Genomic DNA, 20361 nt, shown 5'->3' on the forward strand with positions numbered 1-20361 from the left:
GACCATAAAAATAATGACAATGAATCATGCCCTTCATCCACGCAGTGAAGTTGACAGACTTTATCTCCCAAGGAAAACAGGTGGACGTGGAATGCTACAAGTACATCAGATGGTTGAAGAATTAAAAATGGCTTTGGAAAAATATCTGAAGAACAATGATGAAGATGCTCTGAAATTAGTATATCAGGAAGGCTTACTGACTACTGGAGAGACCAAACTGGCCTACAAGAAAGACCAAATGAAGAACAGAATAGAGGCATGGGAAGACAAAGCACTACATGGCCAATACATTAAAAAAAAATAGCTGGGAAAGCAGATAATAACAAGACCTGGCAATGGCTAAAAGCAGGAAAATTGAAGAAAGAGACCGAGGGACTAATTCTGGCTGCACAAGACCAAGCCTTAAGGACAAATGCATACAAAGTCAAAATTGAGAAGACAGCAACAGACAGTAAGTGCTGCCTATGCAAAGAAGCTGAAGAAACAGTGGACCACTTGGTAAGCTGTTGTAAGAAGATTGCACAGACTGATTACAAGCAGAGGTATGACAAAGTACCAACAATGGTGCATTGGAAGATCTGCAAAAAATATCATTTGCCTGTAAGCAAAAACTGGTGGGATCATAAAATAGAGAAAGGCATAGAAAATGATAAAATTAAACTGCTCTGGGACTTCAGAATTCAAACAGACAAGCACCTGCAACATAACACCCCAGACTTAACAATTGTCGATAAGAAAGACAAAAAAGTCTGGATAGTGGACGTGGCAGTGCCTGGAGACAGCAGAATAGACGATAAAGAACTGGAGAAGATAACAAAATACAAAGACCTACAAATAGAAATAGAAAGACTGTGGCAAAAGCAAGCAAGGGTAGTACCAATAGTCATAGGCGCCTTGGGTGCAATCCCAAAACAACTGGAGCACCACTTGAACACCATTGGCATTGACAAATTCACTATTAGTCAATTGCAAAAGGCGGCCTTACTGGGAACTGCTTCCATCCTGCGACGATATCTGTAATACCATCAAACATCCACATCTGCCTATCCCAGGTCCTGGGTAAGGACTCGATAGGTAGACAAAATGCCAATCCAGTCTGAACATCTGGCTGACTGTGCGATGATCGATAATAATAATAATAACAACAAAACAACAATAATAGTAGTTGGAAGGGACCTTAGAGGTCATCTAGTCCAACCCCCTGCTCAGGCAGGAAACCCTACACCATTTCGGACAAATGGCTGTCCAGTCTCTTCTTAAAAACTTCCAGTGTTGGAGCATTTACGGCTTCTGGAGGCAGGCTGTTCCACTGATTAATTGTTCTCACTGTCAGGAAGTTTCTCCGTAGTTCTAGGTTGCTTCTCTCCTTGATTAGTTTCCACCCGTTGCTTCTTGTCCTGCCTTCAGGTGCTTTGGAAAATAGCTTAATTCCCTCTTCTTTATGGCAGCCCCTGAGATATTGGAATACTGCTATCATGTCCGCCCTTGTCCTTCTCTTCATTAAACTAGACATACCCAATTCTAGCAACCGTTCCTTATATGTGCTATCATGTCCCCCCCTTGTCCTTCTCTTCGTTAAACTAGACATACCCAATTCTAGCAACCGTTCCTTATATGTTTTAGCCTCCAGTCCCCTAATCATCTTTATTGCTCTTCTCTGTACTCTTCTAGAGTCTCAACATCTTTTTTACATCGTGGTGACCAAAACTGGATGCAGTATTCCAAGTGTGGCCTTACCAAGGCATTGAAGAGTGGTAGTAATACTTCACGTGATCTTGATTCTATCCCTCTGTTAATGCAGCCTAGCACTGTGTTGGCCTTTTTGGCAGCTGCAGCACATATTTAAGTGATTGTCTACTAGGACTCCGAGGTCCCTCTCACAGTTACTACTATTGAGCATGGTGCCACCTATGCTGTACTTGTGCATTTGGTTTTTCTTGCATAAATGTAGAACCTTGCTTTTTTCACCATTGAATTTCATTTTGTTAGTTAGTGCCCAGTGTTCAAGTCTGTCCAGATTCTTCTGTATCTTAAGCCTGTGTTCTGAAGTGTTGGCTATTCCTGCAAGCTTGGTGTCGTCTGCAAATTTGATGAGTTCCCCATCTATCCCTTCGTCCAAATCATTGATGAAGATGCTGAAGAGCACTGGGCCCAGAACAGAGCCCTGGGGCACCCCGCTACACACTTCCCTCCATATAGATGCAGTTCCATTGAGGACCACTCGCTGAGTACAGCCGGTCAGCCAGCTATGGTCCTCTTGGGTTTTTTTTTTTGGGGGTGATTCTGTCTACCCCACATTTTCTATCTTATCAGTAGTAGGTTGTTTGGGGGGGGGAAAAATTCTACTTTATCAAATGCCTTACTGAAGTCCAAGTAAATTATGTCCACAGCATTCCTCTGATCCACTAATTTTGTCACTTGGTCAAAGAATGCAATAAGATTTGTCTGGCATCATCTATTTTTGACAAAACCATGTTGGCTTTTAGTAATGACTTTGTTTGCCTCTAGGTGTTCATTGATTCATTGTTTGATTATCTTTTCCAGGATCTTCCCAGGTATTGAGGTCAGGCTGATAGGTCTGTAATTTCCTGGATCCATTTTTTTTCCTTTTTTGAGGATGGGAACTACATCCGCTCTTTTCCAGTCCTCTGGTAGTTCCCCTGTGTTCCAGGATCTTTGAAAAATATAGTTCAGTGGCTCCGATATCACATCTGCCAGTTCCTTGAGAACTCTGGGGTGTAATCCATCTGGTCCTGGCGATTTGAACTCATCTAGGCTGGACAGGTGCTCACTTAACATTTTCTTGCCTATCTTAACTTGTGTTTCTATTTTGTTTTTTATGGCACTATTTTTGATAGGTTGGTCTGTTTTTTCCCTTTGTGTAAAGACAGATGCAAAAAATGAGTTAAATAGTTCGGCTTTCTCCCTGTTGCTTGTCACCTTCTTGCCACTTCCACCCACTAATGGACCAATCATTTCCTTCACTTTTTTCTTGTTTTTTACATGTTGAAAGAAGCTTTTTTTTGTTATTTTTGACTTTGGTCACAAGCCTTAGTTCATTTTGAGCCTTGGCTTTCTTCACTTCATCTTTGCAGGCTCGGGCTATTTGCTGATATTCTGACTTAGTTATGTTCCCCTCTTTCCACTTTCTATACTTGTCCTTTTTATCTTTCAATTTGTCAGAGAGTTCTTTATACAACCATGCTGGTTTCTTTTGAGAGTTGTTGTTTTTCCTCTTTGTTGGTATTGTGCTAGACTGTGCTTTTATTATATCATTTTTCAAAATTTCCCAAGCTTCTTGAGTTGTTTTCCCCTGGAGGATTCTCATCCATGGAATCTTTCCCAAGCCCTCTCTAAGTTTATTGAAATTAGCTCCCTTGAAGTCCAAGACTCTAGTTCGACTGTGTTCTATTGCTTGTGCTTCCATAATGATGAATTCTAATATTGCATGATCACTTCCTCCCCTTTTTGGGATATAAAGTTGTCTGCTAGGTTTGCCAGGAACCTGTTTGATCTTCCACTTGGTGCGGAGTTTGTCTCTTATTGCAATGGTAATGATTTGACTGGGAGATTGACAAGGAGGAACTGGACAGTGGTGTGTACATAGTAGATAAAACTTTTTTATTGCCATGTAAGGGTTGAGTATCTAATATTGGATTGAGTCAGCACTTATTTTTAGTCATTAGAAGATTACAATCTGTTTTGTCTTATCCTGGATATGGAACACCTTTGTGCAATAGGATGATCTTTCCCATCCTCAGTCTAAAACAGTGGTTCTCAACCTTCCTAATGCCGCAACCCTTTAATACATTTCCTCATGTTGTGGTGAACCCCAACCCCCCATCCAACTGGCCGGGGGGGTGGTATCAAAAACTTGACCAAAAAAAAGGAAAAAAATGGGAAAGTATAGGTAGTCCTCGACTTACAACAATTCGCTTAGTGACTGTTTGAAGTTACAACAGCACTGAAAAAGCGAATTAAGATCATTTTTCACACTTATGATTGTTGCAGCATCCCCAGGGTCATGTGATTTACATCTGGATGCTTGACAACTGATTCATACTTATGATGTTCACAATGTCCCAGCGTCACGTGATCAATGGCCAGGGGGCATGGCCAACTGATCACTCAGGTTGCAGAGTGCCTGTGGGGGGGAAATCTGTGGGTCTCTGGGATGGGACTGGGGTGGGTGCCTGCCTTCCTTCCCTCCCTTCTCTCCCCTTGTCTCTTCCTTCCTTTTTTCCTTCCTTTCCTTCACCTCCCTTAGTCTCTTCCTCCTTCCCTCCCTCTTTCCCATTGTCCCTTCCTTTTTTCCTTCCTTTCCTTCACCTCCTTCTTAGTCTCTTCCTCCTTTCCTCCCTCTCTCCCATTGTCCCTTTCTTCCTTCTTTCCTTCCTTTCCTTCACCTCCCTTAGTCTCTTCCTCCTTCCCTCCCTCTTTCCCATTGTCCCTTCCTTCTTTTCTTCCTTTCCTTCACCTCCTTCTTAGTCTCTTCCTCCCTCCCCCCTCTCTCCCATTGTCCCTTTCTTCCTTCTTTCCTTCACCTCCCTTAGTCTCTTCCTCCTTCCTTCCTTCCTCTTTCCCATTGTTTCTCCCTCCCTCCCTTCCCTCTTTGTCCCTTCCTTCCTTCCCTCCCTTCCATTGTTCCTTCCTTCCTTCTTTCTCTCATTGTCCCTTACTTCCCTCCCTCTTCGTCCATTCCTTCCTCCCCCCCCCCGTGCCCAGGAAGGGACAAGGGGAGGGGGACAGGCTGCCAGAGGCAAAGGAGAGCTCCGCCCAGCTCACTTGCTCAGCTTTGCCAGAAAACATGCCACTTGCTAAGTTAGTAGAAGCCCCACAATCAGCGCTGGCTACAGCGCTTCTGCTAAATTAGCAAGCGGCATGTTTTCTAGCAAAGCTCGAGCAAGTTTGCTGAGCAGGAGCCAAGGAGAGCTGCTACAGCTGACCTGCTTCTTGGCTGCTCTGCAAAAGCGCAGATCAGCTGTAGAGGTTTGCCCCGATCCTGGACAAGAGGGAAGGAAGGAAGGACGGAAGGGGCAAGGGGGAAGAGGGAGAGAAGGAGGGACAAAGAGGGAGGCAAAGGAAAGGGAAGAAAGGAAGGAAGGAAGGAAGGAAGGAAGGAAGGAAGGAAGGAAGGAAGGAAGGGACAATGGGAGAGGGAGGGAAGAGGAAGAGACCAAGAGGGAGGGAAGGAAAGGAAGTTCCAGCCAGCAGAGGCTTGGCAGCCCGGCTGCTGAGGAACAGAAGAACACAAAGCCAAGGAGAAGGGGGCTCCTTTTCTCCACCCCTTCCCTGGGTTTCTGGGGAATTTCTTGTCACCAACGCTGACAGGTGCTCCTTCAAGCCCATGAGCTTTCTCGCCCCCTTTGCTTCTCCCCCCTGCTTTCGTGAGAATTGTGGCACCTTTGGGAAGCCGATCGTGCTTTGAAGCTTAGGAGAGGAGGAGGAGTCCCTTCCTCCTTCCCTCCCTCTCTCCCTGTCAAGCCCCGGCAGGCTTGACGTGAACGGGCGTAGAAGGAGTCGAGGACGGGCGGGGTGGCAAAGGAGACCGGCGGCCATCGCCAGACCTCCCGGCTGACAAGTGCAAGTTCAGGGGTCGCCAGCTGATGGGCGCAGGAATTGGGTGCTGTGGTGGCCTCCCCTTCGCTGACCTGCGTGCACGAGAAGAAGTCAATCCGGTTGCTGCACAAAGAGTCTCTGGGGAGGGCAGGGCCTGTGCTCTTCATGCGCCCCCTGCAGGGCACATTTGGTAGAGTTCATGCAGACTGCCACCAAGCAGCATATTTTCCACAAACAAATGAGGTGGAGTGGAGGGGGGGAGGGAGAGAAGGCGGTTGGCAAGCCCTGCCCTAAGAGCATCGGAAATACGTATTTTCCGATGGTCTTAGGCGACCCCTGTGAAAGGCTCGTGCAACCCCCAAAAGAGTCGCGACCCACAGGTTGAGAACCACTGGTCTAAAACCTTAGAATAGTCTGATTCCACCAACACCCCCCCCCCCAGTATAAACAAAAACTTTTTAATTTTGTGATGTTCTCATCCTTGTGAAGGCATGGTAAAGGCATTCAAAGAATCAGATAACAGAATAACTAAGTTGGAAAGGATCATGGAGCTCTTCCAGTCCAACTCCCTGTTCAGGCAGGAAACCCTATACTATTTCAGACAAATGGTTGTCCAATCTCTTCTTAAACATTTCCAGTGTTGGTGCAAATTTTTTGAAGGCAAGCTGTTCAACTGATTAATTGTTCTCACTGTCGGAAAATTTCTCCTTAGTTCTAGTTTGCTTTTTCCTTGATTAGTTTTGATCCATTGCTTTTTGTCCTGCCTTCAGGTGCTTTGGATAATAGGTTGAGCCCCTCTTCTTTATGGTAGCCCCTTAGATATTGAACACTGCTATCTTTTCACCCCTTGTCCTTGTTTTCATTAAACTAGACATACCCAATTCCTGCAACTATCTTCATATACTTTAACCTTCAGTTCCCTAATCATCTTTGTTGCTCTTCTCTGCACTCTTTCTAAAGTCTCAACATTTTTTTTACATTATGTTGACCAAAACTGGATGCAATATTCCAATTCATATGGCAAGGGAATAAACATGAGTAAATACAAAGTATCACAAGATGCAAAGGAAAGAGGAAGACTGACAGGATTGAAGGCAAATATACGTGTCGCAGGATAATATTGCAGGATCCAGTCTGGATTGGTCACTAGGAGCAGAGGTTTAGTCTTGTGAAGTTTTGGATTCATGCTGGCTCCAGTGACCAACCCAGATTGGATACTGATAGGATTTGTCAGCTCATTATTGCCAAGCTGGAGAAATATACTCTAGATTTGCCTGTTTTGGATTATGTGGGCAGACATGTTTTTCCTGATGGCATTCAGATGGATCTATCCTTGTGACCTCCTAAAATGACAAAAATATATGATGGAGGCAGAGGAAAAGGTATTGTAACAAAGTGCTTTATCCCCTACTCTACAGCTTGCACAAAGATTTTTATGTAATTTACAAAAAAAGAGCTCCCCTTCAAGTGAATGCTTGAAGTACAAGAATCTTTAAACCACCCATCTCCTATTTCACCATCTGGATTCAAATCATCTGCTATTGTCCAAAGAAAGGCTTCAAACCTAGTCATGGGAAAAATTCTCCCCTGAACAATTGGTGACTTGAATAAAGATCTAGAACAGCGGTTCTCAACCTGTGGGTCACGACCCCTTTGGGGGCCGAATGACCCTTTCACAGGCATCGCCTAAGATACAGGTCGGCAACCCACTGGGGCAGCGGCCAGTGGAGGCATCGCACCCTGGGAAGCCAAGCCAGCCACATGTCTCCCCAGGTCGGGCCGGGCGGCAGTCATGGCTGGGCTGGCGGCCGGCGGGGGTATCACTCGCTGGGAAGCTGAGCCAGCCACGTGTCTCCCCAGGCCAAGCCGGGCGGCAGTCCCGGCTGGGGCGGCAGCAGCATTGCTCCCTGGAAAGCTGAGCAAGGCCAGAGAGGTGGCAGCGACCGGGCAGCCGTGCTCCTTCGCTATCCTCCCGCTGTTGCCTGGCTGCTGTGGACTCTCCACCGCTCAGCCCCATCAGTGGCACCTCGTCATCGATGGTGCTGCCGCCGCCGCCCTCGGTGCTGCAGGAGCAGACCTTCGGCTGCGAGGGTGGTGGGGCCGGGGGTGGTTGGGACACCCCTCGTCCCCGCAGCAGCACTCCCTGTTGCTGGCGCAGCTGCCCATGGTGCATGTGGCCTTGGCGCCCTCCTCTTGCGACAGCGAAGTGGCTGAGGACCCCAACGATGCTGCAGTGGCCACTGCCAGAGCCACTGCCTCCCGTCCTGCTCCTCCTCCCCACCCGTTCGGCTGAGGACGCGGTGGCCAGGCCGGGGGTGGGGACCTCTGACGATGCTGCAGTGGCCGTGCTGGAGCCGCTGCCTCCCATCCTGCTCCCCCTCTCCGCCCATTCAGCTGAGAATGCAGCAGGGACGGTGGCCAGGCCGGGGACAGCGGAGATCCCCAACGATGCTGCAGTGGCCGCTGCCGTGCTGCCGCCACCGGAACTGCTGCCTCCCGTCCTGCTCCCCCTCTCTGCTCGTTCAGCGCAGTCTGCCTTTTGTTCTCACTCTCTCCTCACCTGGAGAGAGAGGAAAAGAGAGAGAAAAAGAGAGAGAGAGAGGAAAGAGAGAGGAAAGAGAGAAAGAGGAAAGAGAAAGGAAAGAGTGAGAAAGAGAGTGGAAAGAGAGGAAAGAGAAAGGAACGAGAAAGAGGAAAGAGAAGAGAAATAGAGAGGAAAGGCCGCTGCCGAGCTGCCGCCACCGGAACTGCTGCCTCCCGTCCTGCTCCCCCTCTCTGCTCGTTCAGTGCAGTCTGCCTTTTGTTCTCACTCTCTCCTCACCTGGAGAGAGAGGGAGAGAGAGAGAAAAAGAGAGAGAGAGGAAAGAGAAAGGAAAGAGTGAGAAAGAGAGTGGAAAGAGAGGAAAGAGAAAGGAAAGAGAAAGGAACGAGAAAGAAAGAGAAGAGAAATAGAGAGGAAAGAGGAAAGAGAAGAGAAAGAGAGGAAAGAGAAAGAGAGAAAGGAAAGAGAAAGAGAAGAGAAAGAGGAAAGAGGAAAGAGAAGAGAAAGAGAGGAGAGAGAGAAAGAGGAAAGAGAAAGAGTGGAAAGAGAAAGAGAAGAGAAAGAGAGGAAAGAGAGAAAGAGAAGAAAGAAAGAGAAGAGAAAGAGAGGAAAGAGAGCGAAAGAGAAAGAAAAGAGAGAGAGGAAAGAGGAAAGAAATGAAAATACATCCTGCATATCAGATATTTACATTATGATTCATAACAGTAGCAAAATTACAGTTATGAAGTAGCAACAAAAATAATTTTATGGTTGGAGGTCACCACAACATGAGGAACTGTACTAAAGGGCCGCGGCATTAGGAAGGTTGAGAACCACTGATCTAGAACAAAATATGTCTTGCATTCTTTATTCTAGACCAGAGGTGTCAAACTGGTGGCCCGCGGGCTAGATGCATCACGTGCAGGCCATCCCCACCCCAACTCGGCAAAGGCAAAAAACATCATCACGTGACGCGATCGAGTTTGACACCCGTGTTCTAGACGATCACTGCCTGGTAAAAGTTAGGATAAGAAGGAACTCTCAAAAGTGAGAGATGACTTTCAACATTCAACATTTTATACCTTTTGGAAGAAGCAAAATGCCCTATTCAAATCTAGATCAGCTATGAAACTGGAAAGGCTACAAATTTCAGAGAAACTCATGCAATGTCAAATCAAGTATCCAGATTTTTACCTTTTATTTTGACATATACAGTATACTGCCTATGCTGCAGTACTGGCTCAAAACCTATTTTATTTATTTATTTATTTACAAGTTTTAGATGGCTGTCCATCTTAAGCAACTCTGGGTGGCAACAATAAAATCAATAAATAAAAATAGTACAACAATAAAACAAAACCTAGCTATCAAATACCTTGGCTGATATGCTATTCTGAAAGATGATTACTTTGCCTCTTATGCCTTGCTTCCTGCCTCTGTCAGGAAAAACAGAACAATTTGTCCTCCAACACTCAACATAATAATCAACCAGTGAGGTTGATTGGGTCATGAGAACATACTCTTGACTTAGATGGTGTTACAGTAATACCTTGTGCCCTGCATATGGGCACACCCAGATCTTTGAAACATTTGCTGGCAGCTCGTACACCTGTCTGTTTGATCTAATTACCTGGCCACGATCAAGCATACATATGTGCTCATATTAAAGTTTTAAAAAGCACAAATTCAGCTCCTTACTCAATAAAAGTAATTTAAATTATAGCCATTCTATAGAAATTGTCATTAATGTCAGTTCAGTAATTGCTAATTATGTATTATTTTATTTATTTAAAACATTTATATACCTGACCACCTTCTAACCCGCTGTACGAGGCTCCCAATCAAACATTAAAACAGCATATTAAAACTGCAAAATGAAAAAGACATACTATATTATATTATATTGTATTGTATTATATTATATTATATTATTACATTACACTACACTACATTATATTATATTTCATATTATATAATATATTATGATATAATTAAATTATTATTATTTCCAGTGCTTTTTTTGTCATAGAATGCACCAGAACAGCGTTCCGGCACCTTTTTGTGAAGCGAAGAACCAGCTCCTTCTAAGCTGCCAGCGCGAGTAAAGCTCTGGCTCGGTGAAAGGAAGCTGCCCAAGAAAATTGGGGGCATCGAAGGCCGACCCGGAAACACTTCCACGATCCTGAAAGCAGACCCTGTTCTCTGCCTTGGTTCACGGGGCTCTCCCCCACTGCCGCCACCTGTCCTCATCCCCGTGTTGGCCGCCAGGGACCAGGACTGGCTCCTGGAGCAAATCTCTTCGAGGGACCAGGCACGCTCCCAAAGCAGCAGCATCGTCGCCACCTTGGTCACTCTGGCTCTGGAGGAAGCCTCTGTGTCATCAGAGGCTCCGGAGGAAGAGGTGGCAGAAGACATCCCGACTCTGAACAAGCACCCTCTCAAAAGCCGTGGCAATGGCATCCGGCTGACACTACTGACGTGAACTGTGCCTCGGAAGCTCCCTAAAGCGGTTCCCCCCCGCTGTGTAAAGGGCTTTCGACTGGAGCTGGTGCTAGAGCAGTGGTTCTCAACCTGTGGGTCGGGACCCCATTTGGGGTCGAACGACCATTTCACGGGGGTTGCCAAACAACACAGTCCGCCATTTTTTCCCCTTTTCCTTAGCTGTGCTACTCCCTTTTATTCTATTGGCTTTTGAAAGCCAATAGAATAGACTCTCTTGAATAGAGTCTAATTCTATTGGCTTTCAAAAGCCAATAGGAATTGTCCAGGCTGTCTCTGCCCTGCTGAGCCCACCAAAAGTCCCATTCTGCAAACGGTGCTACACCAGTTGAGTAGTCCTCGACTTATGACCGGTTGAGTAGTCCTCGACTTACGACTGGTTAGGGGTCACGGCATTAAAAAGGTTGAGAACCACTGTGCTAGAAGCTTCTGCCAGTCCACCGAAGCTGTGCGTGAGTTCCGGCACTTTTTTTTTTTTTTTTTTTACAAAAAAGCACTGATTATTGTTATTTTAATCTATATGTCAGATCTACCATGCTAGTGTCCTGCCATTCGGCTGGGGCGGGGGAGGAAAGTTGCTGGCATTCTTTGCATGCTTTAGCTTTTGCTGTAATCGTTTGGGAATTAGGGAGGAGGATTGTCTTTGGAGATGAAGCAGACTCCTTCTCAGCCGGTTCCAGCCTGGTTCCAAGGACATCATGTCCTGAGGATGACCTGTTATCTACCCAGCAGCTCAGTGTTCTCATAACAACCCTGCAGCATCACATTGGTTCTTGGTGGACTGGTTGGGGGGGTTTGGATTTGGGGAAAGTAAAAGAATTGCTTTGTGCTTCACGCAGGATCTTCAGATTCCGTCTGATTTTTCTGGATCCACTTTCTCTCAATAAAAGTTCTTTTGATTAACCTCAATGGAGTCAAGAGTTTTACTTTCCTGAGGGATCAGCTGGGGCAGATCCTTACACTATATTTGTGTTGCACTTGGTTATTAGTGTATAAGAAAATTACTACTGCAGTTATTACTATTACTATTATGATTGAGTGGGGTAAACCAGGTTTTTCAAAGGCACTTAAGGGCTAAAGATACCATTTTTCTTTTTTTTTAAAAAAAAAAAATTACAGTATGTACCATAAATTTGGAATCTTTCAAGCTGTGAATTGCTTTGGTTACATTATGTTTGGATGATAGCAAAGAATTAATTATGTATTTGCAGAAGAATATTCATATTCCTGACTCTAAATCACTGCTTGTTTAGGTTCACTTTTCATCTTCCACCAATAGTGCTTTAGGTATCTCTTTGGACATTTCATTTCCCCAAATTACTCAGAGTACTTTGGGATTTGCCTATGGAGATTCTTGGCCATCCAGGTCATGATTGTCCCAAAGTGCTTTTTAAAAAGGCAATTGTTTTGGAAATATTAAAAATGGAAATATATTTTTCAACAAAAGGATTTTTTTGAAAAGCAGAAACCAAACCTGGCCCCAAATTTCTTTGTCCCAAGCAAGAGTTAGTCCCATACAAATGCAGATGTAAAATCATCAGAAAGTTGGAGCCAGAGCAATCAAGAAGACAAAAGAGAAGATCTGCATACCCCACCCAAACTCTAGGAGTAAGCCCCATCACCTGGGAAGCAGGATATGATAATAGAATTAAACCAGAGATATCAAGGCCTAGACAAACACTCAGAAACAGCCTCAAGGTTCATGCTACAGGAACAGGAAACTATTCCAAACAAAAGGCTAGAGGGGGTATAAAAACCTACTACACCATGTGCTCAGCCCTTCTCTGCTCTTTCCTGAAGAACCATCTTTCTGCAATAAACTGTAACCTTCTTCCCAAAGCAGTCGCCATGTTTGCTTATTTATTCCCAGCTTGGATGAACCAGGATGAAGATACATTGCTTACTTAGAGAGTGCTTGCACTTAAAGAGGTATATAAGTCTCATAAATAAATAAATAAATAAATAAGACTTTACTTCTAACAATTTGGCACTCCGAGATGGGACTCCAAACTAACCTCTCCAATGGACTGAGACTGGTAAGCCCCATCTTGCCGGCAGCAGACCCCCTTGTGTCTGTGGATGGGTCTCCCAGGCCTTGCCCATGTGGAGCTAGGGTAGTAAAGGGAGTTTTGAGAGTTTGAGCTCAAAGGCTGCTTTGGAAAGAAGGTGAAGGTGAGTACCTCTAAATTTTAAGTTTAAAGCCCAGGGGAACAAAGAAAATGTGTGTATTTCTGTTTGTGTGAGTGAGAAGACTTTTTTTTCCCCAATCACAGTTGGATTTTGCTCCTTCTAGTCTTTCCTAGCCGCAGAAAGGATCTGTTTAATTGGCAGAACCTGCAAAGCATGGGGGTTTGGCCAGAGCACAGAACCTTTTGTTAGGGAAAAGGGAGAGACTGTGTGAAAATAAAATGGAATGAGTGAATGAAAGAATTGGATTTGGGCAACTAGCTCGTAAGGCCCTGTAGGCAAAGCAAAGTTAGGAAATTAAGCCCCAAGAAGGGAGCGGCCACCTACCTCCGAGGGCAAGCAGAGGTGTCCACGGACACTGGAGGTCCAGGTGTCTATAAACGGTGGCGTAAAGCCGGCCGGTCAAAGAGTAGCCCGTATCTTCTAAGAAGGGAAACCAGAAGGTCTCTTCAGACCCCTTTTTGGTCTGAAAACGTGGCGGATCCCTCAGAGGAGCCCACGAACTCTGAGAGGGATCCAGAGAAGCTCTGTGAGTCCTTTTTTTTTCGGACTCACAAAATCGTGATAGTAGGAAGAAGTCTCACAAGGAGACTTCTGATGGATCATGCCCTTTAGCGGTAGGGAAATCCTGTTATAGAAACATGGGAGGTTCTAATTCAAGGGTGGAAGTAGGTTTCCCCGTTGAGAGCTTGCTCGTAGCCTGGGACAAGAATCAACTACCTGTCCAGGCCGGAATGGAAAAGAGGTAGGTAAAGAAACTATATGGGGGAAAAGAAAAAAAAATACAGACTTTGCTTAGGGCTTTGCTGGGAAACCAATTTGGCTAAATAAAGGTACTTAAAAGGGAAAATAAAAAATAGTGATTCTCACTCTCTCTCTCTCTCTCTCTCTCTCTCTCTCTTCTCTATGCAACCACGTGGTATGTTTAAAATGTGTGGTGGGAATGACTAGGATGTGTAAAACTAAGACTTCTGTTCTCTTGTCTTTGTGTATATATGTTTGTCAAAGTCTGTGCGTGAGAGGTAAATGTGACTGTTAACTGTTTCAAATCCAAAGAAAAAAGAATTTTAAATTCTGCTAGAAATTATGCTTAAAAATAAGCCACAAAAAGGAAATACCTCACTCTGTTTGTCTGGCCAACAAACAGAGTGAAGAAAAAAAATTGTGTTTGTTTGTTTGTCTGTCTGTCTTCCTCTTTCTCTCTTAAGAACAGCCTTAAGTTAGCAGGAGGGAATGTTTTAAGCTCATCTGCTAGAGGGACCCTGGAGGTCATCTAGCCCAACCCTCTGCTCAGGCAGGAAACCCTATACAAACTTTATCAAATGCCTTACTGAAGTCCAAGAAAATTATATTCACAGCATTCCTCTACTTCACTAATTTTGTAACTGGGTCAAAGAATGCAGTAAGATTTGTCTAGCATGATCTGTTTAACAAACCCATGTTGGCTTTTAGTAATGACTTTGTTTGCCTCTAGGTGCTCGCTGATTATCTTTTCCAGAATCTTCCCAGGTATTGAGGTCAGGCTGATAGGTCTGTTGTTTCCTAAATCTATTCTTTTTTTCTTTTTTGAAGAGGGGAACTACATCAGCTCTTTTCCAGTCCTCTGGTAGTTTCCTAGTGCTCCAGGGTCTTTGATAAATATACCGTAAATGCCGGCGTATAAGGCGACTTCCGCGAGCGCTGAAATCGGCGCCAAAGACGGGGGTCGTCTTATACGCCGAGTCGTCTTATACGCCGGAAATACTGGTAGTTTCTGGCGTATAAGACGACGTTCTAGGAATGCAGCCCGGCTATAAAGACGGGGGTCATCTTATACGCCGGGTCGCCTTGTATGCCGGCATTTACGGTAGTTCAGTGGTTCTGAGATCACATCTGCCAGTTCCTTGAGAACTTTGGGGTGTAATCCATCTGGTCTTGGTGATTTGAACTCTTCTAGGCTGGATAAGTGCTCACTTACCATTTTCTTGCCTAACTTAACTTGTGCTTCTAATCTTTTTTTTTATGGTACTGTTTTTGATAAGTTGGACTGTTTGCTTTTTTATTATTTTTGACTGTGGTCACAAGTCTTAGTTCATTTTGAACCTTAGCTTTCTTCACCTCATCTTTGCAGGCTCAGACTATTTGCTAAAATTCTGCTGTAGTTATGTGCCCCTCCTTCCACTTTTATATTGATCCAAATGCATTCAAGACAGTTTCCATCATTATTGTGCCCTAATTCTGTAGATATGTAGTTATTTCTTATATAGAGAGAAACTCTGCCTCCTCTTTTATTTGGTCTGTTCCTTTTAAACAATTGAAATCCCTCTAGTTGAGTGTTTCATTTGTGTGTTTTATCCCACCATGTTTCTATAATGACAACTATATCATATTTGCCCTCATTCTTTATGACTGACACCTATGTGTTAGTCCACTTTGTGTGACACTCACTATTAGAAGCTTGATTTTGCTTGATAGCAAGGTTGATATTCTTGTCCACACACATCAGTGTTACTTGCACTGCTAACCCTGTAATTTTTTTGATCTCAATTAACTCACTGTCCCTTGTTTAGTTTAAATATTCCTCCAGAAAATCTGTGAGTTTATTGCCAAGTAACTCAGTCCCTTTCTTTGATGGATGTAAACCATTTCTTTTGTACATTGTTTCATTGGAATACCATTTCATGGTTTCCAAAATTGTCATTTCTGATTTTTTTTTTGGGTCAGTGTCTGTTGTTGGGTTAATTTCCTTCTCAATTCTGTCTAAAAGGTGTTAATTTTTGTTCCAGTGTTAAATTATTTTATTGGAGTGAGGAAGGGGTGTCCTGCCTGCTGGGTTCCTGCTCCAAGCTCTGGAAAATCATTCTGCAATGTGTTATAAATGAGTTTGTGTCCTAAATGGGTTTTATCTGTCTATCCTTTTCCTGAAAAATGCATGTTTATCTACAAGAGCCTTTTGAAGTTCAGGTCTGCTTGTTCGGGGAAATAATTTTCTTAAGTTACTTTTCATATCCTATCACTTATTGTTGAAGCTACTATGAAACTTTTCTTATCCCAAATATATAAGCATTTCTCAATCTCTAAAACGATGTGGTCTATTTTAGAATAAATGTTCTCCTACCCTTGGCAAGTTGCACATATTAAAATATTAGGCTTTTAAAATTATTTGGAGTTTTCAGCATTCTCAAGCTGCCTAGCATTTTTTTTTTCTCCTCTTCCTTTCAAGTTGCAAGTTCTTGTCCTTAATATGTTGCAAATGGTCAAGTTCAAAGGTTAAACATTTCATTTTGTTGTTCTCTTACCAGAATCCAGGTTTTTCTTGTCCTCAGTCTATGATTGTCCCATTTGTCTATCTGTTTCTTTAATAACTGCAATATTAATGCCTTTTCAAAATGCCTGCAAGCTACCCCCCCTTCCAATTCTTTTCTTGCCCTTCGTTCTCCATACCTTTTGTCTGCCTCTCCTGGGAGAGTCCACCCAGAAAGGGGGGGGGATACCTTGTTCTTGTATCTTTCAGCCCTGCAACCCTTCCCTAAACCTTTGGAAGCGGAACACACAGACCCAGATGCTGCCTCCATCCATTTGAGCCATGGAATTGGGTTTTGAATCCAGCCATCCACTAAAAAGCCACCATGCAATCTGAGTGGAACATCTTTCCAAGTCCTACCATTCCCCAGATGCCTGTGAGAGCTGCAGAAGGAAGGAGTCCTGGAGCCACTGGTGCCATGTGAAGCCTCAGAATTGAAAATTAGACTGTGGGGGGAGGGTGGAAACTCATTGTAAACTTTTCTTTCTTGCCCCATTTGTATTGTAACAAGCCAGTTGAATGTATTAATGGAGAGATGGCACTTGGGAATAGGTGGCAGAACAAGTACTGAACACCTTGGACTTCTATCTGGTGGGAGGGAAAATTTATCCAGAATGTTTGTATCGACTATTTTGTAAAAGTAGCAGCACATACATGCACATACACACACCATTCAGAATCACACTCGAGTCTATCCCCTCCCCTACCTTTAGTAAAGTTCCCCAGGCTGTTTTTTTTTTTTTTTGCTCTATTGCACCAAAGCTTTGTGGGACCAACTTCCAACAGATTCCAAGGGGGAGGGAACTAGGCCCCCTTAGGTGATTTGCAATTCATATGCCCTGACTAAGGAAGCAACAGGAAAAATACCAAACTTATGCCCTGAATATCTTGCACTGTTGAGCTCAGATTGGGATTCCTAGAGCTCATTATGTGCAATTTAAAGAAAAAATTAATAGCCTGGCATATTGGCTAACCTCTATTGGACATTACAAACCTGGATGCACTGAACTAAGAGCTAAGGCAGGAAACAACCCTTGAAATTGGGCAGCCAGTGGTCATGTACTAAGGAAAACCATGGCTGTGAAGAATTTTGGGAGGTATACAAACCTGACTGGAAGCTAAAAGGTGATATCCAACGTTTGAAAATGATTGGCACAGAATATTGGACACTATAAATTTCTTTTCCACCTAACAAAATTTTGCCCTGACTTTTAGAACTTTATGGGTGCAAGCTCCCCTTTTGGGAGCCACTAAAGGGATCTTTTTCTGCTGCCTCCATTAATGCCTTATATATATATTTTTGCTTAACAGTTTAAAAGCTTGTTTACTAAGTTTCCCTGACCAGATCAATTTTAATGTTGTGCCAATAAGTGTGTCATACATTTACACACTTAAGGCACAAAGTGGGGATTGAGGGAAGTTAGCCCCCCCCCCCAGAAGGAAATATTAAAAAGGGAAATATATTTTTCACCAAAAGGATTTTTTTGAAAAGCAGAAACCAAACCTGGCTCCAAATTTCTTTGTCCCAAGCAAGAATTAGCCCCATACAAATGCAGATGTAAAACCATCAGAAAGTTGGAGCCAGAGCATTCAAGAAGACAAAAGAGAAGATCTGCATACCCCACCCAAACTCTAGGAGTAAGCCCCATCACCTGGGAAGCAGGATATGATAATAGAATTAAACCACAGATATCAAGGCCTAGACAAACACTCAGAAACAGCCTCAAGGTTCATGCTACAGGAACAGGAAACTATTCCAAACAAAAGGCTAGAGGGGGTATAAAAACCTACTACACCATGTGCTCAGCCCTTCTCTCCTCTGCTCTTTCCTGAAGAACCATCTTTCTGCAATAAACTGTAACCTTCTTCCCAAAGCAGTCGCCATGTTTGCTTATTTATTCCCGGCTTGGATGAACCAGGATGAAGACTTTACTTCTAACAAGGTGTCTCTTTGGACATTTCATTTTCCCAAATTACTCAGAGTACTTTGGGATTTGCCTATGGAGATTCTCGGCCATCCAGATCATGATTGTCCCAAAGTGCTTTTTAAAAAGGCAATTGTCTTTCCTTATGCAGTACAATGCAGCTAGACATGTACATTTCTGTACATTGGAGAAACAGTACAACCACTTCACAAATGCATGGCACAACATATGTGAACAAACCCATCAGGACAAGATTCAGCATCCGTCTGCATTTGAAAGACAAAGGTTACTCTTTTGAAGACAGCAAAGTCTACATTCTGGACAGAGAGGACCCCTGGTTTGAAAGAGGGGTCAAAGAGACCATCCACATTAAGACTGAACAGCCCTCTCTCAACAGTGAGGGAGGGAAATTACACCATCTATCTCCTTTCAGCAAACCTTTCAGCCGTTCCAAGAAGGCTCCACACCCATTTGCACTATTCAGGTGACCCTGAGGACACAGAAAAACCTCCAAGTGGCCTCAATGACTCTCAGGGCCAAGGAATATAAATCCTTCCATCTCCCACCATTCAGTCAGAACTGAAGAAGCTTCTTGGATGAGAAGCGAAATGTCTTCAAGGAAAAACAAAGTCCGGTTGTGTTTTGAAAAAGCACCTTGTGTCTACCTTGGGATTTATCAACAATGAGAGGCCTCCTAGGAAAAATCCAATGTGAGGTCTTGGTTACATGCCAATTGTAGGCCGTAACCAAAGCCTCATTGAAACCTATCAGAGCCCCAGGAAAAATCCAGGCTTCTTCTGGAACTTTATAAGGTATCATTAGGCAGTAAAGATATCCTTTCAGTGGAGTTCAATATACTATGAGTGAGCAGATTTATGAGATAAACACATAAACACATCAGTACTGCAGTGATTGCAGCTCTGGTCTCTCTGTTCCCTTGCTAATCTCCCTCCCACCTTTTTCTCATTACAATAGATATATGCCTTTCCTCACTGCAGATAGTTAAAACATGGGATTAGATGTTGGAGTTGCTATACACTTTGTTGTTGTTGTTAATTGCGAAGTCGTGTCCGACCCATCGCGACCCCATGGACAACGTTCCTCCAGGTCTTCCTGTCCTCTACCATCTTCTGGAGTCCATTTAAGTTCACACCTACTGCTTCAGTGACTCCATCCAGCCATCTCATTCTCTGTCGTCCCCTTCTTCTATTGCCCTCAATCTTTCCCAGCATTAGGCCCTTCTCCAGTGAGTCCTTCCTTCTCATTAGGTGGCCAAAGTATTTGAGTTTCAACTTCAGGATCTGGCCTTCTAAAGAGCAGTCGGGGTTGATCTCTTCTAGGACTGACCGGTTTGAACGCCTTGCAGTCCAAGGGACTCGCAGGAGTCTTCTCCAGCACCATAGTTCAAAGGCCTCAATTCTTTGGCGCTCAGCCTTTCTTATGGTCCAACTTTCACAGCCATACATTGCAACTGGGAAAACCATGGCCTGGACTATACACACTTTTGTTGGCAGGGTGATGTCTCTGCTTTTTAGTATGCTGTCTAGATTTGCCATAGCTTTCCTCCCCAGGAGCAAGCGTCTTTTAATTTCTTTAATATTGATTTTTGTTAGCATGGATTTCCTTACGCGCCCAACATTACAAGGGGATTGCTCTCAGAACTAGTACTGTTAGAAACAGTTCACATACATACAAAGCATAGCAATAGCACTTAGACTTACATACCGCTTCACAGTGTTTTACAGCCCTCTCTAAGCTATTTACAGAGTCAGTATTGTTGCCCCCCAACAATATGAATAGCCCACAGCAGATATTCCAGTAGAAAGAAGTTCCCTGAGGATGGGCTCCAGCACGAGTCCAAAAGCTTGGAAGACTAAACTTCTAGTGCCGGTGACTGACCCAAATTGGATCTTGCAACATTATCCTGGGACACATATTTGCCTTCATTTGTGTTAGAAACAGTTTTTATTTTGTATTTCATTGCAATTGGAGACAAGATGTTTCTAAGAAACAGCAAATTGTTCTTTGAATACATTGCATAAGGAAGGAGGCATTAGCTGCTTATAATATTTTTGCTTTCTCATATACTGCAGGCACTGGAAACATTTAAGAAATGTTAGCTTTGCTGGCTGAGGAATTCTGGGAATTGAAGTCCACAAGTCTTAAAGTTGCCAAGCTTGAGAACCCCTGGTAGAATGTTGTTTTTGAACATTATTTCATTTGGAATTATTCCCAAGCATAGGGAGATACTGTTGCAAATATTATTACACAACTTAAATTACAGGTAGTGTTCAACTTATGACCATTTAGGAGCCCTGGTGGGGCAGTGGTTAGAATGCAATATTGCAGGCTAACTCTGCCAAAGGCCTGGAGTTCGATCCTGACCG

The sequence above is a fragment of the Crotalus tigris genome, unplaced genomic scaffold, assembly GCF_016545835.1.
Source record: "Crotalus tigris isolate CLP2741 ecotype Arizona unplaced genomic scaffold, ASM1654583v1 scf7180000017631.5181431, whole genome shotgun sequence".
Lineage (NCBI taxonomy): Eukaryota > Metazoa > Chordata > Lepidosauria > Squamata > Viperidae > Crotalus > Crotalus tigris.